Here is a 25,802-nt window from a genome sequence, read left to right as displayed (position 1 = left end):
GAAGGTATTGGGGATCTGAGAATCCTATTGGATGGAATGATGAGGAACACCAATAGAATTACAGAGGCCATGACAGTTATGGAGGGAGCCCCACCTAATTTACATGGAGATATTTCCACCTAAACCTGGAATGTGTAGAAATAGAACAGGAGACTCTACAATATGATACTCACCATCACCAATATGTGTCTTCCATTTTATATCTGTAAATGGCTCCGATACGGAATGACCTGCAAAGAGAAAATCATTTAGAATTCAGTTCATTCTCAGGATTCATCTTTACACACAAACACACCATTCCTCCGTCACACCGTAACATAGTCACTAAGGAAGAATAAAGACTCCAGTCCAACCAGTACAACCTGTGTGTGTATTTATGTCACCACCATATACCATATCCCTGTTGTCACGGAACACACGCCCGCGGCGGATAGCTAACCGAGGTGTGGACCTTGACTTGGGTAGAGGGGAATGAGGGGGGGTAATTCTAAAGCCACATACACACTATCAGTTTTTCTGCTGAGTTTTTCCTTCAGAATTACCAAAACCATATAATATGAGGTCAAACCTTAGGAATTTCAATTTGTATGCAATCAGGCCCTTCTACTACATGTTTTTTGGTGAATCTGAAGGAAAAAGTCAGCAGAAAATCTGATAGTGTGTATGGGGCTTTAGCTAATAAGACTGGCCATGATAGACTTTCACAATCCACACTACCTCTGGCCACCATTAAAAGGAAGACTCCACTCCAATCAAGCTGTCTGACCACACACAGGAAGATACAAATCTTACATACAATCTGGGGAGAAGTCTAACAATTATCAACACTTCTAGGGTTCCTCCAGCTATTCTATGAGCTAGAACCCCGGTGTCACCCACTCTTCCCATGTCCACACACCACCACACAAGTCACACCACGAACAGTATCCCACCATTACCCCACAGTTTGTCCGCAGACTGGTCTGCTGGGCCACCACACACACACAGATCTCCGTCTGGCAGACCTGTTATTTTACAATCTGCATGCAATCTTTTTTTTTTTAGTTCAATAAATTTTGTATTGCGTTTACATTTGTTAACAAATGAATAAAACAGTAGAGTAAGGTGAAATAAGATCGATCAATACACACATTACGTATTGTTATATATTCATCGTCAATATTCAAGGAGGTTGTGGATATCGATGAATATTCCTGTGTCGGCTTCATATCTTACTATATTTCTCCATCCAAATTGACCAATTTTTATGGAATGTTTTTTCAATGCATAGAGATGGTGATTTGGGGGGTCTGTTTACCAGACTTAAGAAGCTCCCGGTTTCTGAGACCCATACCCAGTGGGACATACAGTGGTGTGAAAAAGTGTTTGCCCCTTCCTCATTTCCTGTTCCTTTGCATGTTTGTCACACTTAAGTGTTTCGGAACATCAAACCAATTTAAACAATAGTCAAGGACAACACAAGTAAACACAAAATGCAATTTGTAAATAAAGGTGTTTATTTTTAAAGGTGAAAAAAAATCCAAACCATCATGGCCCTGTGTGAAAAAGTGATTGCCCCCCTTGTTAAAACATACTATAACTGTGGTTGTCCACACCTGAGTTCAATTTCTCTAGCCACACCCAGGCCTGATTATTGCCACACCTGTTCACAATCAAGGCATCACTTAAATAGGAGCTGCTTGACACAGTAAGGTCCACCAGAAGATCCTTAAAAGCTACACATCATGCCGAGACCCAAAGAAATTCAGGAACAATTGAGAAAGAAAGTAATTGAGATCTATCAGTCTGTAAAGGGTTATAAAGCCATTTCCAAAGCTTTGGGAATCCAGCGAACCACAGTGAGAGCCATTATCCACAAATGGCGAAGACATGGAACAGTGGTGAACCTTCCCAGGAGTGGCCGGCCGCCCAAAATTACCCCAAGAGCGCAGCGACGACTCATCCAAGAGGTCACAAAAGACCCCACAACAACGTCCAAGGAACTGCAGGCCTCACTTGCCTCAGTTAAGGTCAGCGTTCATGCCTCCACCATCAGGAAAAGACTGGGCAAAAATGGCCTGCATGGCAGAGTTCCAAGGAGAAAATCACTGCTGAGCAAAAAGAACATCAAAGCTCGTCTCAATTTCTCCACAACACATCTTGATGATCCCCAAGACTTTTGGGACAACATTCTGTGGACCGATGAGACAAAAGTGGAACTCTTTGGAAGGTGTGTGTCCAAGTATATCTGGCGTAGAAGGAACACTGCATTTCATAAAAAGAACATGATACCAACAGTAAAATATGGTGATGGTAGTGTGATGGTCTGGGGCTGTTTTGCTGCTTCAGGACCTGGAAGACTTGCCGTGATAAAAGGAACTATGAATTCTGCTGTCTACCAAGAGATCCTGAAGGAGAATGTCCGACCATCTGTTCGTGTACTCAAGCTGAAACCAACTTGGGTTCTGCAGCAGGACAATGATCCTAAACACACCAGCAAGTCCACCACCGAATGGCTGAAGAAAAACAAAATGAAGACTTTGGAGTGGCCTAGCCAAAGTAATGACCTGAATCCTATTGAGATGTTGTGGTATGACCTTAAAAAGGCCGTTCATGCTGGAAAACCCTCTAATGTAACTGAATTAGGACAATTCTGCAAAGATGAGTGGGCCAAAATTCCTCCAGGACGCTGTAAAAGCCTCATTGCACGTTATCGCAAACGCTTGGTTGCAGTTGTTGCTGCTAAGGGTGGCCCAACCAGTTATTAGGTTTAGGGGGCAATCACTTTTTCACACAGGGCCATGATGGTTTGGATTTTTTTTCACCTTTAATAATAAACACCTTCATTTACAAATTGCATTTTGTGTTTACTTGTGTTGTCCTTGACTATTGTTTAAATTGGTTTGATGTTCCGAAACACTTAAGTGTGACAAACATGCAAAGGAACAGGAAATGAGGAAGGGGGCAAACACTTTTTCACACCACTGTAGCCTTCCTGGAAACATATATTACACATCATATGGTCCCTCTGAGCAGTGCTGGGACAAGGCCATCCAGTGCCCAGGGTGGAAATGGCAAACTGCGCCCCTCCCCCTCCGCAGGATTGGGCCAGTAGTGGTTTAAGGTCTGTAATGTTTGTGACATGCACTGAGATAGTACCACCAATGTTACACTCCAGCCACCTGGAGAGTATAAAATTGGTGGCCACATACCGGCTAGTGGTAGGTGGTGTCACTGGAAGGAAAGCTGTCCCAGCAGTGGTTGGTGTCTCTGGGGACAATTGTCCCTGCGTCTGTAGTATCACTGGAAGATAAAGATGTCCCTATGTTGATGGTGTCACTGGGAAGGAAATGTGTCGTTATGTTGTTGGTGTCAGTCTGGAGGGGAGGTGGACCCTGAGGGGTGCATGGTCCTAAAGGGATCTATGGGGGCACTGAGGGAGTAAGGGGGGCTGGAAGGTCTCCAAGGCCTTGTTCAGACATGTGGCTATCATTGCTGGTGTTTGACAGCTGGTGAGGGGGCCATAGGTGGCTTTTACTGGTTTTAACCCTAAAAATGCCAACCTACCGTGTACAGTGCATGCCATTTCAGTTTGGCCATGTGTACTGCCCTGGCTGGCATCATCTCCTTTCTCAGGTGGGTGGTTGGGGCACTAAAACACCTGTGTGACTGAGCCCCAATGCCTTGCTCACACTTGTGCTTGAAGGGGTCATATAATAAGGTGGTTGAGCTGCAGTTTTACCGTCTCCACCCCTTTAATCTTCAAATGTAGCCATATGGAGTTTGCACATGATGGAGCTATGATGCTATGTATCGCAAAATAAATGAACCCCCCGCCCGCCGGTCTAATTTGGTGGGCAGTACTGCCTGCTGAAAACGACCCATATAAGTAAAGTCCATGTTCATGGAATCATGACAGCATACCACAAGGACTTGTGTTAAGGATTCATAGATATGTGGGGTTCCCCTTTAAGCAGCTTTACAGCCCTTTCTGTGCTTATTAAAAGTTATCAGCTACAAAAAGCACACACTCCCCTGTCCCTCGATCCAGCGATGCCCGAGCCCCCAGTCCTCTGTCCCGCCTCTCCCCAGCGCCGGCATCACAAGTGTGGGTACACAGCTGTGACAGCTTGCAGCTTCATAGCTGGGTGCGCACTGCTCATGCGCGAGTCATTCTGTGCGTCCTGAATGGCCGGGACCTGTGATGTGTCCCAGAAGATTGCAGGGAGGGGGAGAGGCGGCCCGAGTGGGAGCCGCGTACCTGTCAAAATGAGGTACCCACCCCCCAAAAAACAAATGACATGCCAAAGCATGCCAGGGGGTCAGGAGTCCTTAAAGCGGAACTTCCCCTCTTGGGTGGAACTCCACCTTAAATATAAATGGCAGTGCTGTGCATCTACTAAAGGACAGAGCACTTCTGTGTTTGTCAGGAAAGACAAAATTCTGTGCACATTCTTGACATGTAAGCACGTGAACCGAGCCTTAGAGCAGGTGTGGGCAGTTTACCTGCAGTTTTATGTGCCCTCCTGAAGTATTCAATTGAACTGCGCATTTTCTGAACATGCATCAAAGATGCAGCATGCAAGACTGCGATTTGCTGTCATGAAAACACTCAGTTTAATAGAATGTAATGGGAGCGCACCTAAGGCCTCATGTACACGGCCGCTGGTAAACGCACGTTTAGGAGAAGTTGGGCGTTTTTTTTTCAACTGTTCCTGAACCCTCCTCTATGTTATCTTATCAGGACATGTACACGGGGTCGTTTATAGTCGTTTCTAGGCAGTTGTGTTTTGAGGCTTTTTTTGGAACGTGAAAAAATGGGTTCAGAAGCTCTGTTAAGAGGCATTTCAAACGCTAAATGTGGCTAAATGCAGCTAAACGTGGCAACTCACATTTCGCAGCGTTTCATTTACAGGCGTTTATCATTTTTGGCTATTTAAAAAAAAAGAATCCAAATGCTCCTAGACACAAACGCGACTAAACATGGCTAAACTAGACATATAAACGCAGCTAAATGGTCGTTTTTAGATGCCGGTTTCTAGTTGTCGAGTTAAATCTTTCAGGAGAGGTTGAAGAACGTCCCGTGTACATAAAACTGTGGATAATCCGCACATACAATCACACTGCAGCCAAACCACAGCGCACCGGTGTGAATTGGCTATTAGGGATAAGAAAGGAGTAAATGGGCGAGGAGGCCGGGGTGGTAAGAGTCGGTGTTAATGAAGAGCAAAGTAATGGTGGCGTGCGAAGAATGTTCTCGGCTACATGATGGGAAGAGGAAAGTTAGAAGAGCTAAAAGCAAACTGGGATGGAAAGGAGGACAGACAGAGGGCTGTGTGGAATGGGCAGAGCTGAGACGGGAGGCTGCAGGACATGTGTACTATGTAGGGCAGATTTATGGAGGGGACAGCAGATATGATAAGAAGGGAGAAATAAACAGAGCAGAGGAGTGAGGAGGATCGACTTACTGTGTGATTGTGCAGGATAGGTAGTTAGAGAGAGATGTAGAAGGGGCAGAGCTCAGATAAAGCAGACCGAGTGAGGCAAGAAGTGTCCCAGGAAGGAGAGAAAGTTGGGGGAGGGAGTGCCGCTTGCTGGAGGATAGCGGGATACAAAGCTGCAGATAAGGCACCGTTGGATGAATGGAGAAGTTGGGGATTCAGTAGATCCTGCGGTGGATAAAAAGCACAGTCACGGGTGCGTGGGCGGAGTCTAGCGGGGCAGACATGTTCAGCTAGAGCTCTGCTAAGTGAGGAGATTACCCGCCGAATAGAGGTAACCCAGCGGACATTCAATTAGAAATATCATCCCATATACCGGAGAGGTGAGAGGAACATTGTAATATAAGAACGGTGCTTGGAGGAGCATTAAAACAAAAACTAAGTTAGGAGGCACACCAGTGCGGGTGTCACCTAAAATGGCGCAAATGACCTCAGAAGCCTCAAACACTTCAACACGCTGTACTAAACAACAATTGAAATGAAACCAAATACAGCCTGTTTCCTCAGGAGATTCACACAATGAATTATCTGTATCTAATTCAGCCCCACAAGATTCTATTTCACCTCAAAACATTTTGAAGCAATGTGAAAAAATGTTAAATAAAACGCCGAAACAAACTTCAGAGCAAATCACTGAAAATCTTACAAAGGAGATGAGAGAATTGGGACACCGCACAGCAGCACTTGGAATTAAAGTGGAAGATATTGAACATACAACTAATGAATTCATGACAGAAATGGATATGCTTAAAGAAGAAAATATTGTATTACAAAACAAACTTGAGGATTATGAGAATAGAGCTAGAAGGTAAAATCTGCGTATCAGGGGGATACCAGAATCTGTTATAGATGTGCAATCCTCAGTAACAGCATTGTGTCAAGAATTATTACCAGGTATACCAATGGAAAGATTGGAGATGGACAGAGCGTACCGGGCTCTTATGCCCAAAAAAGCAGATGCCCCCCCAAGGGACATAATAGCTAAATTACACTTTTTCAGAACAAAGGAACAATTATTAATTACTGCTAGAGAAAAGACTAACTTAGACTTTTAGGGACATAACTATAAATTATTTGTGGACCTATCACAACTAACTATCTCCAAAAGGCGTGCAATGAAGACACAATTAATGGAATTGCAACGAAACAAGATTACTTACCAATGGGGTTTTCCGTTTTCCTTAAGATTTACTTACCAAGGTATCAGACACACTTGCAGAACATCTGAAGAACTCCAACAAGCGCTGCAAGATTGAATCTCCACAAACTACATCTACCTCAAGAAGAAGAACAGCATCTACTTCCTCACAAAGAAATTCTTCTCAATATGTGGAGAAAAATGAAAATCAACACAAAAGAAGTAGACATGTATCCCCACCTCAAGAAAAAGAAGATGTTATGGAATGAAAAACGCAAAGAGGGAAGTTGCAAATATAATCCTTTAATGGAAAATAATTCATGAAGAATTCCATTATCATCGGTAGAGAAACCTACTCCCAATAACTAATGGACTGCATATTATCGAATTATTCCAGAACTTGGTCACAATGTGTAAAGGAGCCTAAAATCCCCTCTAAAAGTCATATGACTCCAACTTTTTTTTTACTTTTTTTTCTTCCTTCCTATATAGGGTTTTTGGGATTGTTATCCTTCATATTGACTTTTTATTTTTATTTTTATTATTCCTTATTTTTATTTTTATTAAAAATTTTCAAAATGTACCCTATAAGATCCGTTTTGATTCATATTGGTGTGTCTGTACATTTACACTGATTTAATCACCATGGTCGGGTTACTTCCTTAGGGATGTAAGTTTTATTTATTTATTTTTTTTTATTTTTTTTTTTTGCAAATTTATATTTTATTCATAGGACAGGAAAATAAGGAACAAAACAAGTAAATAAAACAATGAACCAATCGGCATACAAAGTAAATCGATATTATAGCAAATGGCCATACATCATGCCACTGTAGAGCATCTAGCATCTCTAACCCATCTAGACAACTCCTTCCATAGCTCCCAAAGGAAGAGCCTTCTCATAGTAGGGTCTCCAGTTCCATACCAAAAAGGCCAAATGCCCTTGGCACAATTATTCCACAAACACTAGTCAGCCCCATAGAACCCATCCAGATTTCAAACCTATATATAAAGAAAAAGTTTTGGGCGTGGAGGGCACCCTGACGTACCCCCCAGGCCCAAACCCTTAGACAAAAGAAAAAAAAAAGAGACTGTTAAAAGGAAAACAAAAAACAGCAGGAAAATTAAACGCAGGGAAGAGTAGGAGAATGGGAAAAAAAAAAATAAAAAAATAAAAAAAAGGGGGTGGGGGTTGGGAAAAGAAAAGGGTAACTCAAGGGAAAAGGTCCATGAGATCCATGTAGGCAGGACTGTCCCCCTGTATCAAACAGCCGATACCGGGCACCTAATTCTCCATGATGATCTGTACATTCTGTCAATAATCTATACCCAAGGGGTGTCCTCCACCATTCGGGGCATCACTCAGGGCATTCCCATCCAGAAGTGCCCTACCCGCACGCGAGGATATAAATATATTCCAATTTGACCATGTCTTAATAAATTGCTCGTTCTGTCCCCTGTACGTCAAAATTAAGTCTTCCATTCTCTTAATGTCCTCTACCCTTCTCAACCACATACCAATAGTTGGTGGGTGAGTATTCTTCCAACGCAGTGGAATACATGCTTTAGCGGCATCTAAAAGATGCCGAAGCACCGAGGTCTGATATTTCTTGCGGGACATGTTCGTGGCATGAAGGAGATAAAAGGCAGGGCCCTCCGGAACCGGAATGTCGGTAAACTTAGTGATCGTATCCCCCACTGTCTTCCAGAACCGCTCTAAAAGTGGGCATGACCAGAAGACGTGGAGGATCGTACCCTCTTCCCGCCGACATCTCCAACATCTGTCTGAAGATGTCGGATAGACCCGATGCAGCTTCGCCGGGGTATTGTACCATCTGGTTACGATTTTAAAATTGGTCTCCTGTGTTCTTGAACAAATGGAGGATTTATGTGTAAAAAATAAGATATTTTGTTTTTGGCGTATCGAGAATCTGCACCGCATATCCCTCTCCCAGGCCCTCAGGCAGTTCGGTCCACTATCGTCCGGTGCAACGGTCAATATATGGTATGTGGCAGATAAGGCATGGGACATAGCCCCTCTCTCCGAGCAATAAGCTTCATAACAAGTCAGACTTTGGTTATAGCTGTCGGGGGGAGCCAGGGACCTTAAAAAGTGATTCAGTTGGATTGCTTTCCAAAAATCTAATTTATATGGACCCGCCGGGTCCATTAGATCAGTGGTAGTCACCCATTTGTCCCCCTTCAAAAAGTGGGATACCTGATAAATCCCAGAAATCCTAAGGGAACGGAATACTGGTTCCGTGACCCCGGGAGAGAACTCCGGGGTGCCTAAAATTGGGCAAAGTGGGGAAGTCCGCGAAACAAGCCCAGCACTCATAAAGAGAGACACACAAATACTTGAAGTTATTCCTATAAGAGGATGGTTTTTCACCTTGTTTGGTAATCTACTATGGCACCAAGGAGCCCTGTTCAATGCTACTCCTATTTGGGCCTGCTCCAGCTGGGTCCACAATTTGCTATCGTAGTGTCTGTTCCAGTCAATCAATCTAGTCAAATGAATGGCCTGGTAGTAATTACGGAGATCCGGTATCGCTAAGCCTCCCTGTTGTTTCGGACGGGTCAATTGTTGATAGTTAAGTCTCGGTCGTTTATAAGCCCAAATATAATTAGATATCAACCTCCTAGTCTGTAAAAGATAATGAGAAGGGATCTTGACCGGCAATGCTTGCAAAAGGTAAAGAAACTTAGGTAAGATGCACATCTTCACGATGTTGCATCTACCCAGCCAAGAGTGCAGACCTTTATTCCATTTAACAAACAGGGCCCGAATTGTCAATAGTAGTGGTGGAAAATTTAAAGCATAAACTTGGGATATAGTTGGCGGAATATACGTTCCCAAATATTTCAGGGCTGTCCGGGTCCATTTAAAATTAAAATCCTGATGAAGTCTTACTATAAGGCCCTGGGGAAGACCTATACCCATTGCCTCAGATTTATGGAAATTAATCTTCATATTAGAGATATCACCATACTCCCTGAATTCCTGCATCAGATTGGTAAGAGAGATCGTTGGGTTAATCAAGGAAAATAACATATCATCTGCATATGCAGCGGTTTTATATTGTTTATCTCCCACTGAAATCCCCATAATGTTAGAATTGGCTCGCACCTTGCATAGAAAAGGCTCCAGCGACAGGGCGAAAAGGAGAGGGGACAAAGGGCATACCTGGCGGGTGCCGTTATGTATCTCAAAAGGTTCGGACAGAACTCCATTAACCCGGACCCGGGCTATCGGGTTAGAGTAAATAGAGCTAATCCAATCCAATAGCCTCTCGCCGAAACCCACATAACGCAAAACAGACGTCATGAATCTCCAATTCACCCTGTCGAAGGCCTTCTCCGCGTCCGTCCCTAAAAAAACACAGGGGGTCTTGGTATCGTTAACTATATGTAAAAGATTAAGCACTCTGATCGTATTGTCTCGTGCTTCCCTGGTGGGCACAAAGCCCACCTGGTCCAAGTGGATCAGTGACGGGAGAAGGCCTTGTATTCTTGATGCCAATAATTTCGTAAATATCTTTAGATCTGTATTAAGTAGTGAGATCGGTCTATAACTGCTACATTGTGAGGGATCCTTGCCCTCCTTAGGGATTACTGTAATATGAGCAAGCAGGGATTCCCTTGGGAGTAACTGTGTTATCCCCAACGAGTTGAGGAATTTAAGCATAAAATTCCCCAATGACGGTAGTAGCATTTTATAATATAGGGCCGTAAACCCATCTGGTCCCGGGGCCTTCCCTATCTTTATCCCTCTTACCACCTCCTGCAGCTCTTTCTGGGTGACAGGTTCATCTAGTGCCCTTCTATCCTCCTCGGACAGCTTGGGCATATTGGAGGCAGATAAATAGTCCTCGATGTGAGTGTGAGGAGGCACAGGGGTTTGTAGGTTATATAAAGAGCCATAATATTCTTTAAATTCCCCCGCTATTTCCCGTGGGAGAATGGCTTTCTGGTTATGGGGGGTCCTAATATGGGGCACGTAATTAGCAAGTGCTTGTTCTTTTAACGTTTTAGCTAGGATTCTACCGCACTTATTACCAGACTCGTATGTAGTTCGTTGGCATTTTTGTAAGGCTGCTTTCGCTTGAAATTGCATTAAGTCAGTAATTTTATTCCGCAGGATCCTAATTTCTGTTTCGCCTGCTAAAGTCTGAATGTGCTTATGCCTAGCCTCAGCTCTATGCAGGTCACAAAGTAAACCTTTCATCTGTGCCATGCGTATCTTCTTGATACGGGCCCCATGCTTGATCAGTACCCCTCGAATAACCGCCTTATGTGCCTCCCACACTATTCCTGGGTTACTGTCAGGGGTATCATTAAATACGAAATATTGATCTAATTCCCTGACAACGTCCTGGAGCACCTCCTTATCCTGCAACAAACTTTCATTCAGCTTCCAATTCCGTGTCTTAGCAGTGCCACCGTCCATTAAGGAATAGGATATTAAAATAGGGGCATAATCTGACCACGTAATTGGTTCGATTGAAGCATCTCTCAAAGCATGCAAGTAGTCGTGAGGGATAAAAAAGTAATCAATTCTTGAATACTGTCTATGGGGCGAAGAGTAGAATGTATAGTCTCTCTCTGACGGGTGGAGTAACCTCCACGCATCAATCAGCTGTGCTCTATGTATGGAGCGTACAATACGATGCCTGACACTTGGGGTAATGGAGGAGGCTCCGGAGGATGTATCCTCCGTAGGTATCAATGGTATGTTAAAGTCTCCTCCAACTATCAATTGGCCTGAGGCAAACATCTGTAAAGTAGACAACGTCTTAGAGATAAAATGGTCTTGGCTAGAATTGGGTGCATATATGTTCGCAAACGTAACAGCCACTTCCCCAATTAAACCTTTAAGAAACAAAGATCTCCCTTCCTGATCCATTTTTACTTCTAAACATTTCCAGGGGACATGTCGGGCAATTAAAATAGAGACACCTCTGGACTTAGAGGTCGCATTAGTAGAGTGATACACAGTTGGGTACAGATTACTGCGCAAGAGGGGCAGGCTCCCACTCCAAAAATGGGTCTCTTGGATTAAAGCCAGGTCTATTTTAAGCCGGCGTAAGTCCTGCAGCAGCATGCGCCTCTTTTCCGGGACATTTAAACCCTTCGCATTCAGGGAGAGAATCTTAACTGTCTCCATGGATCCCAGATAAAAGTCCCAAGTCAGGGACTGTAATCCAGTAGGAAAAAAAAAAAAAAAAACAGAGAAAAAAAAAAAAAAAAAAAAACCCCAAGAGCTAGTTCTCAGAAGGAGAACAGCGCATTACTAAATTTACAGCACAATAGTGCTATTACGCCCACCAGCGATGAGCTGGTAATCGGGCGCAGTCCTATGTGGGGGTTGGAGAAAACAGTGACCGAGAAACAGGCAGCCAGTCCTCCCCCTCCCCAAACCTTAACAATAATAAACTAATTATATCGACAGCTACAGCAACCCAAATATACAGCCCCAAAAAAAATAAAGATAAAGATTAGTGCAGATACTTTACCAATAACAAACAACAAATTACTTTGCAACATTGTTTATAGACACTGGGCCTAGTGCCACTCAAAAAGCTAGAATGACCCCCTTACCTCAAAAGTACTCCCATACCTCAACGAAAAATTTGAAATCAAGTAGGCATTTCCCCAGACGTTTCCTTTCCTTTCCCCATTTTTACAAAATAAAACCAGCCACCACCCCAACTTCCCCCTCCATTCCCCAAGAAAAATTTTTTTTTTTTTTTTTCCCCTTTTTCCCCCTTTTTTCCTTCCCCTTCTTTCTTTCTTTTTTCCTTTTTTTTTTTCCTTCCCTTTTCTCTTTTCCCCCTTTCCTTCCCCCTTTCCCTTTTACCAAAACTCCGCCCTTCACACATACAATGATAGTCTAACCCCTTTCTAAGTCTGGTAAACCACAAAGTCCTCTTTCCCCTGGGTTTAGGGGACATTCCGTTGATAAAGAGGGGGGAGCCCCAGGCAATCTAAACAAGTCCCCCTTATATAGTCCATTTACCCAAAATGTATTATTACCTTAGGGAACCCCCATATATCCCCATATGGTCAAAAAAAAAAAAAAACCTTGGTGAACATATAGGAGAGTTCCCAGGGGAGGGCGAAGCCTCCAAAAATAATCACATCATCATAATAATGGGGGGGGGGGGGGATGGATGGATGGATGGATGGAGGAGATGGAAATAGGATTATGGATATAGCAGTTCAGGGATATCTCCACACCAAACAGTCTGGTTCCGCCTCCAGTATAGTCCAATATAGTCCTGGCGGATGGCGATTACAGCTCACATGACCCCGTGACCCCGTCTCCTACTGTCACCACGGTCACTTCCTTGCCTTGCTCTAATCTTATCACTGAAGCAGATGAGGAGATAAAAGGCTGAAACTAGGGATGAAGTAGACTTTAACTAGATGAACGATGTGGAATCAACTCTAGCCAATCAGGGACAGGTACCGGGTCTGCTCCCACAAAGGCAAAAAAAGCTGGCAAGTCCGCAGTAGAGCGAAGAGTGAAGGAGCCATTTTCTCTCTGAAATGTAACCGCCAGGGGATAACCCCAGCGATAAGTGCACCCCTGTCTTTTCGCCACTTCTAACGCCGGTCGCAGCAATGCCCTCCTCTGCAACGTAGCTCTGGAGAGATCTGGTAATACTTTAACCATAGTCCCATTAAAACTCACTTCTCCATGCTCCCATGCCTTCCTGATGATCAATTCCTTTTGGGAGTACCTGAGAAGTCTGCAGAGCACATCTCTTGGTCTCCCAGGGTCTGTTGATTTGGGTCCCCGAGTACGGTGAACTCTGTCCAGTTCAACCGTCATGGCGGGGGTTACAGCAAGGATCTTATGAAATATCTCCCCCACCATCCCAGCTAGGTCTTCTACTCCCATAGTCTCTGGCAACCCCCGTAATCGTAAATTATTACGGCGGCCGTGGTCTTCCACAACCTCCAAATGGAGTTGGAGACCTATGGTCGCAGCCTGTTGCTCGACCCGCACCTGCTCCAGCTCAACCACCCGCTGTGTGAGAGACTGTATCACTGCTTCTCCAGTCTCAACTCTATTAGACAAAGCCAGGATATCCCCTCTTACCTCCTGCATGTCACGTATATGTGCTTCTTCCACCCGTAAGATGAGGGATTCCATATCTGCCTTAGAGGGTAAAGCCTCAAAGTCCGCCCTAGTTGGCAATGCCTGTAGGATCCTCCGTAGCTCATCAGGCAGAGCGGGTGATGGTAACGGCAGTGGCGGTGGCGGAGGCGGTGGCAGTGGGTGAGACGGAGCAGACACTGCAGTCATTGCAGTCATTGCAGTCATTGCAGGAAGCAAGTGGTTCGGAGGTGCCGGATGTAATTCTCCGTCTATAGGGGAGACCGACTCAGCGGGAGGTGGTGTCTCGCTGGTGCGGGGTGCACGTGGTAACTCAGCGGTACTGCCGGGCACTTCGGTCTGTTGATCTAGCAGATCCTGGGAGTCCCGTAGATACTGCTGCATGGATCGCTGCGGTGCTCTCGTACGGGATCCGCCAGTGGGAGGTCTGGATCTAGGTCCGTGTCTTTTGACGGGGCACATCCCTCCTAGAGAGCGCTGTAATGCTGTCTGTAATGCTGTCTGCAAGGTAAGGGAGAGGTAAGGAGGACCGGAGCACTTACTACACGCGTCCTCACTCGGCCATTGCTAAGCCACACCCCTAAATTTTCTCTTTTTTTTTTCATATTAACCAAATATCTGCAATTTGCAGGATAAATAGGATTTTATAAGTTAAAGTATAGTATCTTTTTTCCTTCACTTATCTGTAATATGATTATTCCTCATTCAATATTATTATTAGTTTAATCCATCCTTTATCAATTTACCCTTATTGTGGTGAAAATTTCAGTTAATGCTTCAATTAACAGAATATTAAAAGTCTTTATTAACAAACATTAGCATGATGCTAATATTTAATATATATGGAGGCAGATATTATCTTCATTTTCGCTTTTTATTTATTTACGTATTTATTTATATATTTTATATCTATTTATATATTTTTTTAACTTTTATTGTTTTTTTTTTAATTAATTTTTTTAATCAAATTTTTCCAATTTGACCTATATGGTCCTTTTGATTCATATTGGTGTGACTATACATTAACACTGATTTTAATTACCATGGATGGGTTTCATCCATAGAATTGCAAGTTTTATTTATTTTATCTCTCTATATTAACCAAATAACTCAAATTCATAGGATAAATAATAATATATAATTGAAAGTTTAGTCTCTTTTCCCTTCACCTATCCATATTAGGATTTCTCATTTCATTACTATCCCCTTGCCGCCGAGCGTATGCAGATGTGTGTACTCGGCTTCCAGGGGTTATACCGGGATGATGCCCGCAGCTGCAGGCATCATCCTGGTACCGTTTTTTTAGAGCGGGTGATGGGCTTTCCAGCCATAACAACCGATGCGGCTAAAAGCTGCTTGGCTGTTATGCCGGAGGAGTGGGAGGGGATGTCCCCCCTCCCGCCGCCTCCCGCCGCCTCCCGCCGCCTCCCGCCGCTTTTAACGGTGCTCCCGTTCAATCGGGAGCACCGATCTCAAATCCGCTGCTTCCAGCGGCTAGGGAGGGACTGGAATGAAGCCGTAAGCGGCTTCATTCCAGTCTCCTAATTGTAAACACGGAAGCGACGTCATGACGTCACTTCCCATTTACTCGACTGCCAATGGAGCCGGATTTAAAAATATATACACTATTCAGAAACACTGAAAATGGCAATCTGAATAATTTGAAGTGTAAAGGAGGGATCGGGGGGTCTTTTAGACCCCCCCATCCCTCCATAAAGAGTACCTGTCACCACCTATTACTGTCACAAGGGATGTTTACATTCCTTGAGACAGCAATAAAAGTGATCAAATTTTTAAAAAACAATTTATTAATTTTAAAATAAATAAGAAAAAGAAAATTTAAAGCGCCCCCCCCCCCCCCCCCGTCGCTGTAAGCTCGTGCAGCAAAGAAAACGCATACAGAAGTCGCGCCCGCATATGTAAACGGTGTTCAAATCACACATGTGAGGTATCACCGCGATTGTCAGAGCGAGAGCAATAATTCTAGCACTAGATCTCCTCTAACTCTAACCTGGTAACCAGAAAAAAAATTTAACGCGTCGCCTATTGAGATTTTTAGGTACCGTAGTTTGTCGTCATTACACGACTGCGTGCAATTATAAAGTGTGACATGTTTGGTATCTATTTACTCAGCGTAACATTATCTTTCAATTTTTTTCAAAAAAATTGGGCTAATTTTACTGTTTAGTTTTTTTTTTTTAATTCATGGAAGTGTCCCTTTTCCCAAAAAGTTGCATTTAAAACACCGCTGCGCAAATACCGTGTGACATAAAATATTGCAACAATCGCTGTTTTATTCTCTAGAGTCTCTGCTTAAAAAATATATATAATGTTTGGGTTCCAAGTAATTTTCTAGCAAAAAATATGTATTTTAACTTGTAAACACCAAATGTCAAAAATAGGCTTAGTCATGAAAGGGCTATTATTAGACAAATCTATTCCTTATCAATTTACCCTAATCAGGTGAAAATTCAGTTATTGTTCAAAAATTAACAAAATATTGAAAGGGTTTATTTACAAACATCATTATGATGTTCATATTTAATATATTTTGAGACTGGTGTTCTGCTCACGGAAGATCCATGCGCCCCAATTCGCCTTCACCGGATCTCCAGATTTAACATGGGGGTACACCTTGAATGTTTTAACATCTTTATTGTACCTATTTATTACATGATCTCACACATCTTTTGTTCTTTACCCACTCCAGGTCTTCCTGGACTTTTCTTTCTCTTATTTCTATCTTTTTCTGTGGACATTGGGTCGAGAAGCCAAAACTCTGGAAAATTCGGTAAGAATTGTCTGCTGACTCAACAACTGCTATGGCACCATTGAATATTCTATCCCTGAATGTTCAGGGTCTAAATAGTCCGCAAAAACGCAAGAAAGCTTTTAGAACATTTCAGGCCAAAAAAAGCAGACATTGTCCCCAGGTATTCACAGCTTCAGCTGATACCAAGCAGCGACGTACTCTTGTAGCCTTTCATAGGTCTACTCCCTTTACCATAGATAATGAAATGAAAGATCCAGAAGGCAGATATATTATACTTACTGGATTTATTATGGACACAGCCATTACCATTGTCTCGTTCTATGCGCCTAATAAAAAATCTATACCTTTTCTGTCACACCTTTTTTAAAGAATAAACTCAAATAAAATGGGAACGCTAATTATATGTGGGGATTCCAACCTGGTCATTCTTCCATTTTTGGACAAAACCCCTTTTTCTCCTCCCAATAACCAATATAAACAATCTTTCTCTCAGCTCCTCTCTAAATTTAAATTAGCGGACTCCTGGAGAGGAAATAATCCTACCAAAAGAAAATACATCACATTTTTAGTCGAATTGACCATATCTTTTTAACTATAGGAATGGTGCCAGAAATACATCCAATATAATTCCAATTCCTTGGTCCGATCACAATGCAGTATTCACTTCCATTGCATCTACCATAACGAAAGCTCACGATCACACATGGTCCCTTCCAAACATATCAATAAAACATCTCATTGCAAATAAATAAAACTATCCCTAAAAGAATATTTAAAAAATAACACATGCTCAGACATTTCCCCATTGACACTCTGGGAAGCACACAAACCCGTTCTAAGAGGAAGAATTCAACAACAGTCGGGAATACTCAAACGGGAACGCATAAATATAGCAAGGAAACTAGAAACTGAATATAATTCCTCTCTTATAGATTTTCCAAACAATCCGACAACAAAAACTAAACTAGAAAAGGCAAGATTAGAATACGACTTATTCCTTACAAATTCTGCAGATAAATCATTGTACCGTATACTAAACATGCATTTTATGTGAAGTCAAATAAATCTGCCATGTACTTAGCTTGTGCACTAAAATCCATTAATAAATCTTTTAAACCAATCAGACTTAAATGGGCAAGAAACACTTACACCAGTAATCCGCTCAAAATAGTGCAGAAATTTGGATCTAGCTTATCACCCCTATTCCCCCGAAAAGTTTAACCCTGTAGAAGCTGAATCCTTTTTCTCACATATAAAGATTCCTCAAATCTCTTCCTCTCATAAGAATCTTTTAGACGTACATACAACTACCGAACATGTAATGGCTGCCATTAAGGATTTAAAAATAAATAAAAGACGGGCCCTGAAGGGATATACAGCACTCTATTATCGCACTTTTGCTGACATCATTTCCCCTTTGTTGGCGGATGCATTTAATAATATATTAGATGATAAATCCTTTAGACCAGAATCCTTAATGCCAATCATTTGCATGATTCCGAAACCTAATTCACATGAAACTTCCTGCTCTAATTACCGTCCTATTTCAATGTTAAACACCAATATCAAAATTCTGTCAAAAATTCTATCATCTCACCTAAATAAAATCATTGGATCTCTAATACATCAAGACCAGGTCCGATTTATCCCCAAAATGTCAAGCGGGAGACAATGTGCATAGAGCAATACTGCTAGCACACATTGCAAAGACACGTTGTATACCCGCATGTTCTCTTTCTCTAGACATTAAAAAAGCCTTTGATTCTATTTCTTGGTCGTATGTGAACTTCACCCTACAAAAATGGGGCTTTGGTCCTAACTACATAAATTGGATAATGGCATTATATAACAAACCACAAGCTTACGTAAAATATGTGGGTTACAAGTCTGAACTGTTTAACATTGAAAGAGGTACAAGACAGGGATGTCTCTTTCCCCTTTATTGTTTGCGCTTTTAATTGAGCCACTTGCCCAGTCAATAAGATGAAATCATACTATAACAGGCATTGAATTGGGTGGTTACCAACACAAAATCTGTCTTTTTTGCAGATGATATATTACTATTTCTTTCTTCTCCACAGGTCTCAGGGCCCAATCTTATCCCAATTCTTCATGAATTTGCTGCTTTTTCTGGCCTATCAATCAACCCCCAAAAAATGCTTAGCTTTGAACATATCCCTTTCAGAATTGGAACTAACCTCAGCAAAATGGGGACTCCCATTTAATTGGAATGAAAAACCAATCTTATATTTAGGGATCAATCGTACTGCGTCATTGTCAGATCCTTTTCCATGAAATTATCCTCCAATCCTGAAATCTATATCAAACCTAATGTAATCCTGGTCTCACATCCCACTATCAGGGTGTGGAAGAATAAATGCAATGAAAATGACAATACTTCCCAAAATACTATACAATTCCGGTGCCTGCCTATTTTCTGAGAACTCTACAGAATAGAACATTGACATATATATGGGGTTCCTCTAAACCACGAATACAAAAACACACATTATTTCTCCCTGAATTTAACGGGGGTTTGGGGCGTCCTAACTTTGCGCAGAACTATAAGGCAGGGCATTGGACTAGTCTCACCAAATATTGAAAAAAAGAAAAGATGGATTCCCCCCGTGGGGGTTTTTCAGCAGCAATGAGGAAGCAAGTGAATTCCTAAAAGTGTTTTTATTGGTGACACACTAATCATACAATGTACAGTGCGCACAGGAATGTAAAATATGAGCTCTGCTGTACAGCAAGCAGAAGGTTTTTTCTACAGATATATGAAGATGAGAGGTGTTCAGCGTTATCTTACATCAATATCCTGCGTTCTTCTACCTCTGACCAATAATACATATTTACCCTTTTTAACAGAGAAATCCTTTCCGCATAAAGCAGAGTTTTTATTCTCGGCAGTCTCAGACCTTCTCCCTGAGCATGAATCCAGAAGTCGCTATATTGACGCCCGCCCCACCCTCTCCCACCAAAAGGTGGGGGCAGGGGGACCAGTCAGACTGGGGGGGCCCCACCGGCTGGTAAGAGGTGCCAGTGTTATGGTGCCCACCACAGCAGCAATCAAAGACGCCTGCTACTAGAGGAGCAAAAGCACCTGAAAGTGACAATCCACATATTAGAATTTGTATTATTAACCTCCCTGGCGGGATGATTATTTTAGATTTTAGGTGCTAAAAGCGGTACAATTATTTTGCATGAAAATTTGGCGTTTTATATTGTAGTCCTGTAATTCTTGGCAATAACTCACTTAAATCTGTCCAAACCAGAGTCTAGCAGACATCCCGGGTATGATAAAGTTTGAAAAATGAAATCATAAATTATAATATAATAAATAATTATAAATAATTGTACCAAATAATATAATAATAAAAATTATTCAATAATGTAATCAAATCAAAAACACTGAAATTTGCTGAGTTGCAGAATTGTCACTGTCATTACTTTTCAGTATTTGATGACGGATCTCCCCACAAATCGCTATCGCTCAATTCTGCGAGTCATTCTAATTTATTATCGCTGTTTTCTAGCTGGTCTAAAATCATTTTTGATGTAAAGGGACAGTTTTGGTTGCTATGGACAATCTCCAGTTTCCAGGCATAAAGAACAGTATTTATAATATAAAACTGCATGCAGTACACTGGACAGACCACTAGGGACAAAGAGGATGTGAAATTATTACATACAGCTGTAAGATCACATTGTACTGTATGTAATGTGTGTGTTTCACTTTTTGAATTTGGCGCCGATCTCCATCCCTGTGCGTCGCAACGCTCGCAGGGAACGGAGATCGGCTCCGTGATGAATCGAGCGGAGGACGAGCCGCTCGTACAGCGCGGGGACATCTCTGGATCCAGGGGACAAGGTAAGTAAGCGTCCTCCTGTATACAGCGATGTGGTCCCGAGTCTGGCTCGGGGTTACCGCTTTTGGTATAAAAATTCCACCCCGAGCCAGACTCGGGAATACCACCAGGGGGGTTAATGGACACCACTAACATCTTCATTTATGGTGAATATAAGGACGGGGGATGGAGCAGGGCATTGATTATGGCAAATAATCTTAATAAACATATTGAACTTTTATTTATATTTTGTTGAATCAATCAATATAATGCTATTAAAAAAAAAAAAATATAAGAATAAAAAAATAAATGAAAAGTTCATGTGTGTGACATTTACTGGGTCTCTGTGATGTTGAGGTGAAAAAAAAAAGGAAAAAAAGTGTCCTATGTGATAATGAGTGCTTGTATTACCCTCATAATGAGGACATATCAGAATAACATGAAGGAGGGTTGAAAGTGTGTGATAATGTATTGCGCATTATATCTCTTCAATGTTCAGTGTCCTCATCCTTATCCCCGAGCTTCAATATTCAGTGTCCTCATCCTTATCCCCGAGCTTCAATATTCAGTGTCCTCATCCTGATCCCCATGCTTCAATGTTCAGTGTCCTCATCCCTATCCCCCTGCTTCAATGTTCAGTGTCCTCATCCCTATCCCCGAGCTTCAATGTTCAGTGTCCTCATCCTTATCCCCGAGCTTCAATGTTCAGTGTCCTCATCCTTATCCCTGTGCTTCAATGTTCAGTGTCCTCATCCCTATCCCCGAGCTTCAATGTTCAGTGTCCTCATCCCTATCCCCGAGCTTCAATGTTCAGTGTCCTCATCCTTATCCCCGAGCTTCAATGTTCAGTGTCCTCATCCTTATCCCCGAGCTTCAATGTTCAGTGTCCTCATCCTTATCCCTGTGCTTCAATGTTCAGTGTCCTCATCCCTATCCCCGAGCTTCAATGTTCAGTGTCCTCATCCCTATCCCCGAGCTTCAATGTTCAGTGTCCTCATCCCTATCCCCGAGCTTCAATGTTCAGTGTCCTCATCCCTATCCCCGAGCTTCAATGTTCAGTGTCCTCATCCCTATCCCTGTGCTTCAATGTTCAGCAATGTTCAGTGTCCTCATCCTTATCCCTGTGCTTCAATGTTCAGTGTCCTCATCCCTATCCCCGAGCTTCAAAGTTCAGTGTCCTCATCCCTATCCCTGAGCTTCAATGTTCAGTGTCCTCATCCCTATCCCTGGGCTTCAATGTTCAGTGTCCTCATCCTTATCCCCCTGCTTCAATGTTCAGTGTCCTCATCCTTATCCCCGTGCTTCAATGTTCAGTGTTCTCATCCCTATCCCCGAGCTTCAATGTTCAGTGTCCTCATCCCTATCCCTGTGCTTCAATGTTCAGCAATGTTCAGTGTCCTCATCCTTATCCCTGTGCTTCAATGTTCAGTGTCCTCATCCCTATCCCCAAGCTTCAAAGTTCAGTGTCCTCATCCCTATCCCTGAGCTTCAATGTTCAGTGTCCTCATCCCTATCCCTGGGCTTCAATGTTCAGTGTCCTCATCCCTATCCCTGGGCTTCAATGTTCAGTGTCCTCATCCCTATCCCCGAGCTTCAATGTTCAGTGTCCTCATCCCTATCCCCGAGCTTCAATGTTCAGTGTCCTCATCCCTATCCCCGAGCTTCAATGTTCAGTGTCCTCATCCTTAAACAATTTTAAAGTTAATAGTCCACACATAGGGCTCAAACAGACATCATTGCCACCAATGCTATATACAAGGATTCATCTTGATGAATTACAGTCTGTATGTGAGTAAATACTGAACAGAAGTAGTTTGATCAGATGTCCAATATACTATATATAATGTTGTCTATCTGATAGCTGTATTTTATATATTTGCTATGAGTTGAACATCAGTGGAGCATTTTCTTTGTTCTTAGTGGTTTTTTTATGCATATATATATATTTGATATATAGATGTATTTGCCTGTATCTACCCTTTGTACCTAATATAAGTTAAAGTCAAATTTGAATATATACAAATGCATGATATCTAATGATGTATACAAATGGTAGATTGGCTGTGTACATTGTTGACTGTGCTTGTGTGAGCCCTCCCACAGCCCGATACCATTGGATCGCTAATTTGTGCACAGTCTGTTTCTGATTGTAGGCCCCACCCCCTTTTTAGGCAGACCTACCTTAGAAACCTTATAAATTTGTTAGCAATGTGGTGGGTTCCATCATGCCCCTGTTGAAGACACTCTATGTCGAAACGCGTCGGGCTCGCTTTTGGCACCCCACATTGCTTTTATTTCATTCGTTTGTGATCACCAGTCATAATTTTTATTTTTATTATATGACTTTTAATAAAACCTGATGGTTAATATTTTTTGACCCGCACTATGTGGAGCTTTCTTTTTCTTTTTTTGTTTTAAATTTATATACCCCTCATCCTTCGTTTGGAGTTGTAACTCTTATTAAGTTATATCCGAATTGGATAACCTGACGAACACTCCAGAGAACCCCCTGTGAGACGTCCCCCAGGGTCTACAGCCGTTTGGAGACGCCCACTGGGATCTACAGCCACTTGGAGTCTTCTCTACACCTAGTTATATCACCATCAACCTACCCTCTGGTCCTAGGTTTGGACCCTAAGCGCATTCGACTCAACCGTCATATGACTGTGTGAGTCCATCATATTCGGTAAGAGTATTTCACCTATTTCTTTGATATCATCAGACAAGCCGATGTACTGGGTTATACCTGATTTCTGAAGCAGTTTTATCACATCTTCTGTGTACCGGTCACAGCATAGAGGATTCCAATAACATCTGTGATTGTCTTTGGACTTTCCCCAGGTGATCAATGACTTTTTTATGTGATTACTGATAAGATTGATTTTTTTGTGATCACACTTTAGATTTTCTTTCTTTGGATCACATTTCCATTTAATAGGAGCGCTACACTATTTATTGTTTTGAATTGTTTTGACTTTGTTTGTTTGAAGTGTTGGCAGCTGTTTTTTTCACTTGTTCTCCCTGAGAGCCCATTCACACAGGGGCAACTCCTGATCCGACTTCAGGTCGCCCCTAGTCGCCTCAGGTCGCCTCAGGCCGGACAACATTTAAAAAGCAATGTAAGTGAATGAGAGCCGTCTTAATGCACGCTACTGAAGTCGCTCCGACTTCAGAAAAGGTTCCTGTACTACTTCTATCCGACTTGTAGGCGACCGGTACCCATTGATTTCAATGGAGATCGCCTCCAAGTCGGATCTCCGTCTATACGGAGGCAACTTTGACAGAATTATTAGCTCTGAAGGGGGAACTCCACGGCAAATTTCTGAAAAAAATTTGGCGTGGGTTCCCCCTCCGAGAGCATACCAGGCCCTTAGGTCTGGTATGGATTCCAAGGGGAACCCCCTACGCCGAAAAAACGGCGTGGGGGTCCCCCCAGATCGACACCAGACCCTTATCCGAGCACGCTACCCGGTCGGCCAGGAAAGGGGGTGGGGACGAGCGGGCGGCCCCCCCCACCCCAAAGCACCTTGTCCCCATGTCGATGAGGACAAGGGCCTCTTCCCGACAACCCTGGCCGTTGGTTGTCGGGGTCTGCGGGCGGGGGGCTTATCGGAATCCGGGAGCCCCCTTTAATAAGGGGGCCCCCGGATACCGGCCCCCCACCCTATGTGAATGAGTATGGGGTACAATGTACCCCTACCCATTCACCTGTGGAAAAAAAGTACAAAAAAAAAACACAACACAGGGAAAAAATATTTTATTGCACAGCTCCGGGGGTCTTCCGTCTTCGGGGGTCTTCTCGCCGGACTCCTCCGCTATCTTCTTGTAGCTCTTTTGCTAGCGGAGGAGTCCGGCTTTCTTCCTCCCCGCCGCCGGCCTCTTCTCCTGACTTCGGGGGTCTTGTCCCCCTCTTCGGTTCTTCTGCCGGGCCACCGCGCCTTCTTATAGCTCTTTTACAGGCGGTGGCCCGGTCTTCTGTCGCCGCCGCTGCCGCCTTCCGTTCTTCTTCTTCTTCTTCTTCTTCTTCTCCAGGAGATGTTGACACGACGCTCTCTCCGGCCACAATGCCAGGGACGCGCTCCGCTGCCACTTATATAGGGACAATGGGGCAGTGTCACATGGGTTGATGTCACATGGGTTGGGCACATGGGTTGATGTCACATGGTAAGGGGGCGGGGTCACCATGTGACATCAACCCATGTGACCAACCCATGTGACATCAACCCATGTGACACCGCCCCATTGTCCCTATATAAGTGGCAGCGGAGCGCGTCCCTGGCATTGTGGCCGGAGAGAGCGTCGTGTCAACATCTCCTGGAGAAGAAGAAGAAGAAGAAGAAGAAGAACGGAAGGCGGCGGCGACAGAAGACCGGGCCACCGCCTGTAAAAGAGCTATAAGAAGGCGCGGTGGCCCGGCAGAAGAACCGAAGAGGGGGACAAGACCCCCGAAGTCGGGAGAAGAGACCGGCGGCGGGGAGGAAGAAAGCTGGACTCCTCCGCTAGCAAAAGAGCTACAAGAAGATAGCGGAGGAGTCTGGCGAGAAGACCCCCGAAGACGGAAGACCCCCGGAGCTGTGCAATAAAATATTTTTTCCCTGTGTTGTGTTTTTTTTTTGTACTTTTTTTCCACAGGTGAATGGGTAGGGGTACATTGTACCCCATACTCATTCACATAGGGTGGGGGGCCGGTATCCGGGGGCCCCCTTATTAAAGGGGGCTCCCGGATTCCGATAAGCCCCCCGCCCGCAGACCCCGACAACCAACGGCCAGGGTTGTCGGGAAGAGGCCCTTGTCCTCATCGACATGGGGACAAGGTGCTTTGGGGTGGGGGGGGCCGCACGCCCCCCCTCCCCCAAGGCACCCCCCCCATGTTGAGGGCACGCGGCCTGGTACGGCTCAGGAGGGGGGGGCCGCCCGCTCGTCCCCACCCCCTTTCCTGGCCGGCCGGGTAGCGTGCTCGGATAAGGGTCTGGTGTGGATCTGGGGGGGACCCCCACGCCGTTTTTTCGGCGTAGGGGGTTCCCCTTGGAATCCATACCAGACCTAAGGGCCTGGTATGCTCTCGGAGGGGGAACCCATGCCAATTTCTTTTCAGAAATTTGCCGTGGAGTTCCCCCTTGAGCTCATTCTCTGCTTGGCCTCGGCAAAAGTCGCCTGGCCTGGGGCGACTTGTAAGTCGTCCCAAGTCGGGCTTGAAGTCATCACAAGTCGTTTTGAAGTCGTCCCAAGTCGCGCTGTGATCTTAACTCAAGTCGTGTCCAAGTTGCCTCACTCAAGTCGCCTACAAGTCATGTTGCCCCTGTGTGAATGGGCTCTGATACAGCGCAGTGTTTCCCCCCCCTTTTTTCAGATTACAATATATGCCCAACAAGGACCAGCAACGTACTGGCATGTTGCTGGATTTTGAGTGGTTATACCAGAATGATGCCTGCGGGTT

The sequence above is a fragment of the Lithobates pipiens genome, unplaced genomic scaffold (genome assembly GCF_037356315.1).
Source record: "Lithobates pipiens isolate NorthernLeopardFrog02 unplaced genomic scaffold, aLitPip1_a1.2 Scaffold_95, whole genome shotgun sequence".
Taxonomy (NCBI): domain Eukaryota; kingdom Metazoa; phylum Chordata; class Amphibia; order Anura; family Ranidae; genus Lithobates; species Lithobates pipiens.
This window is presented reverse-complemented; position numbering follows the sequence as displayed.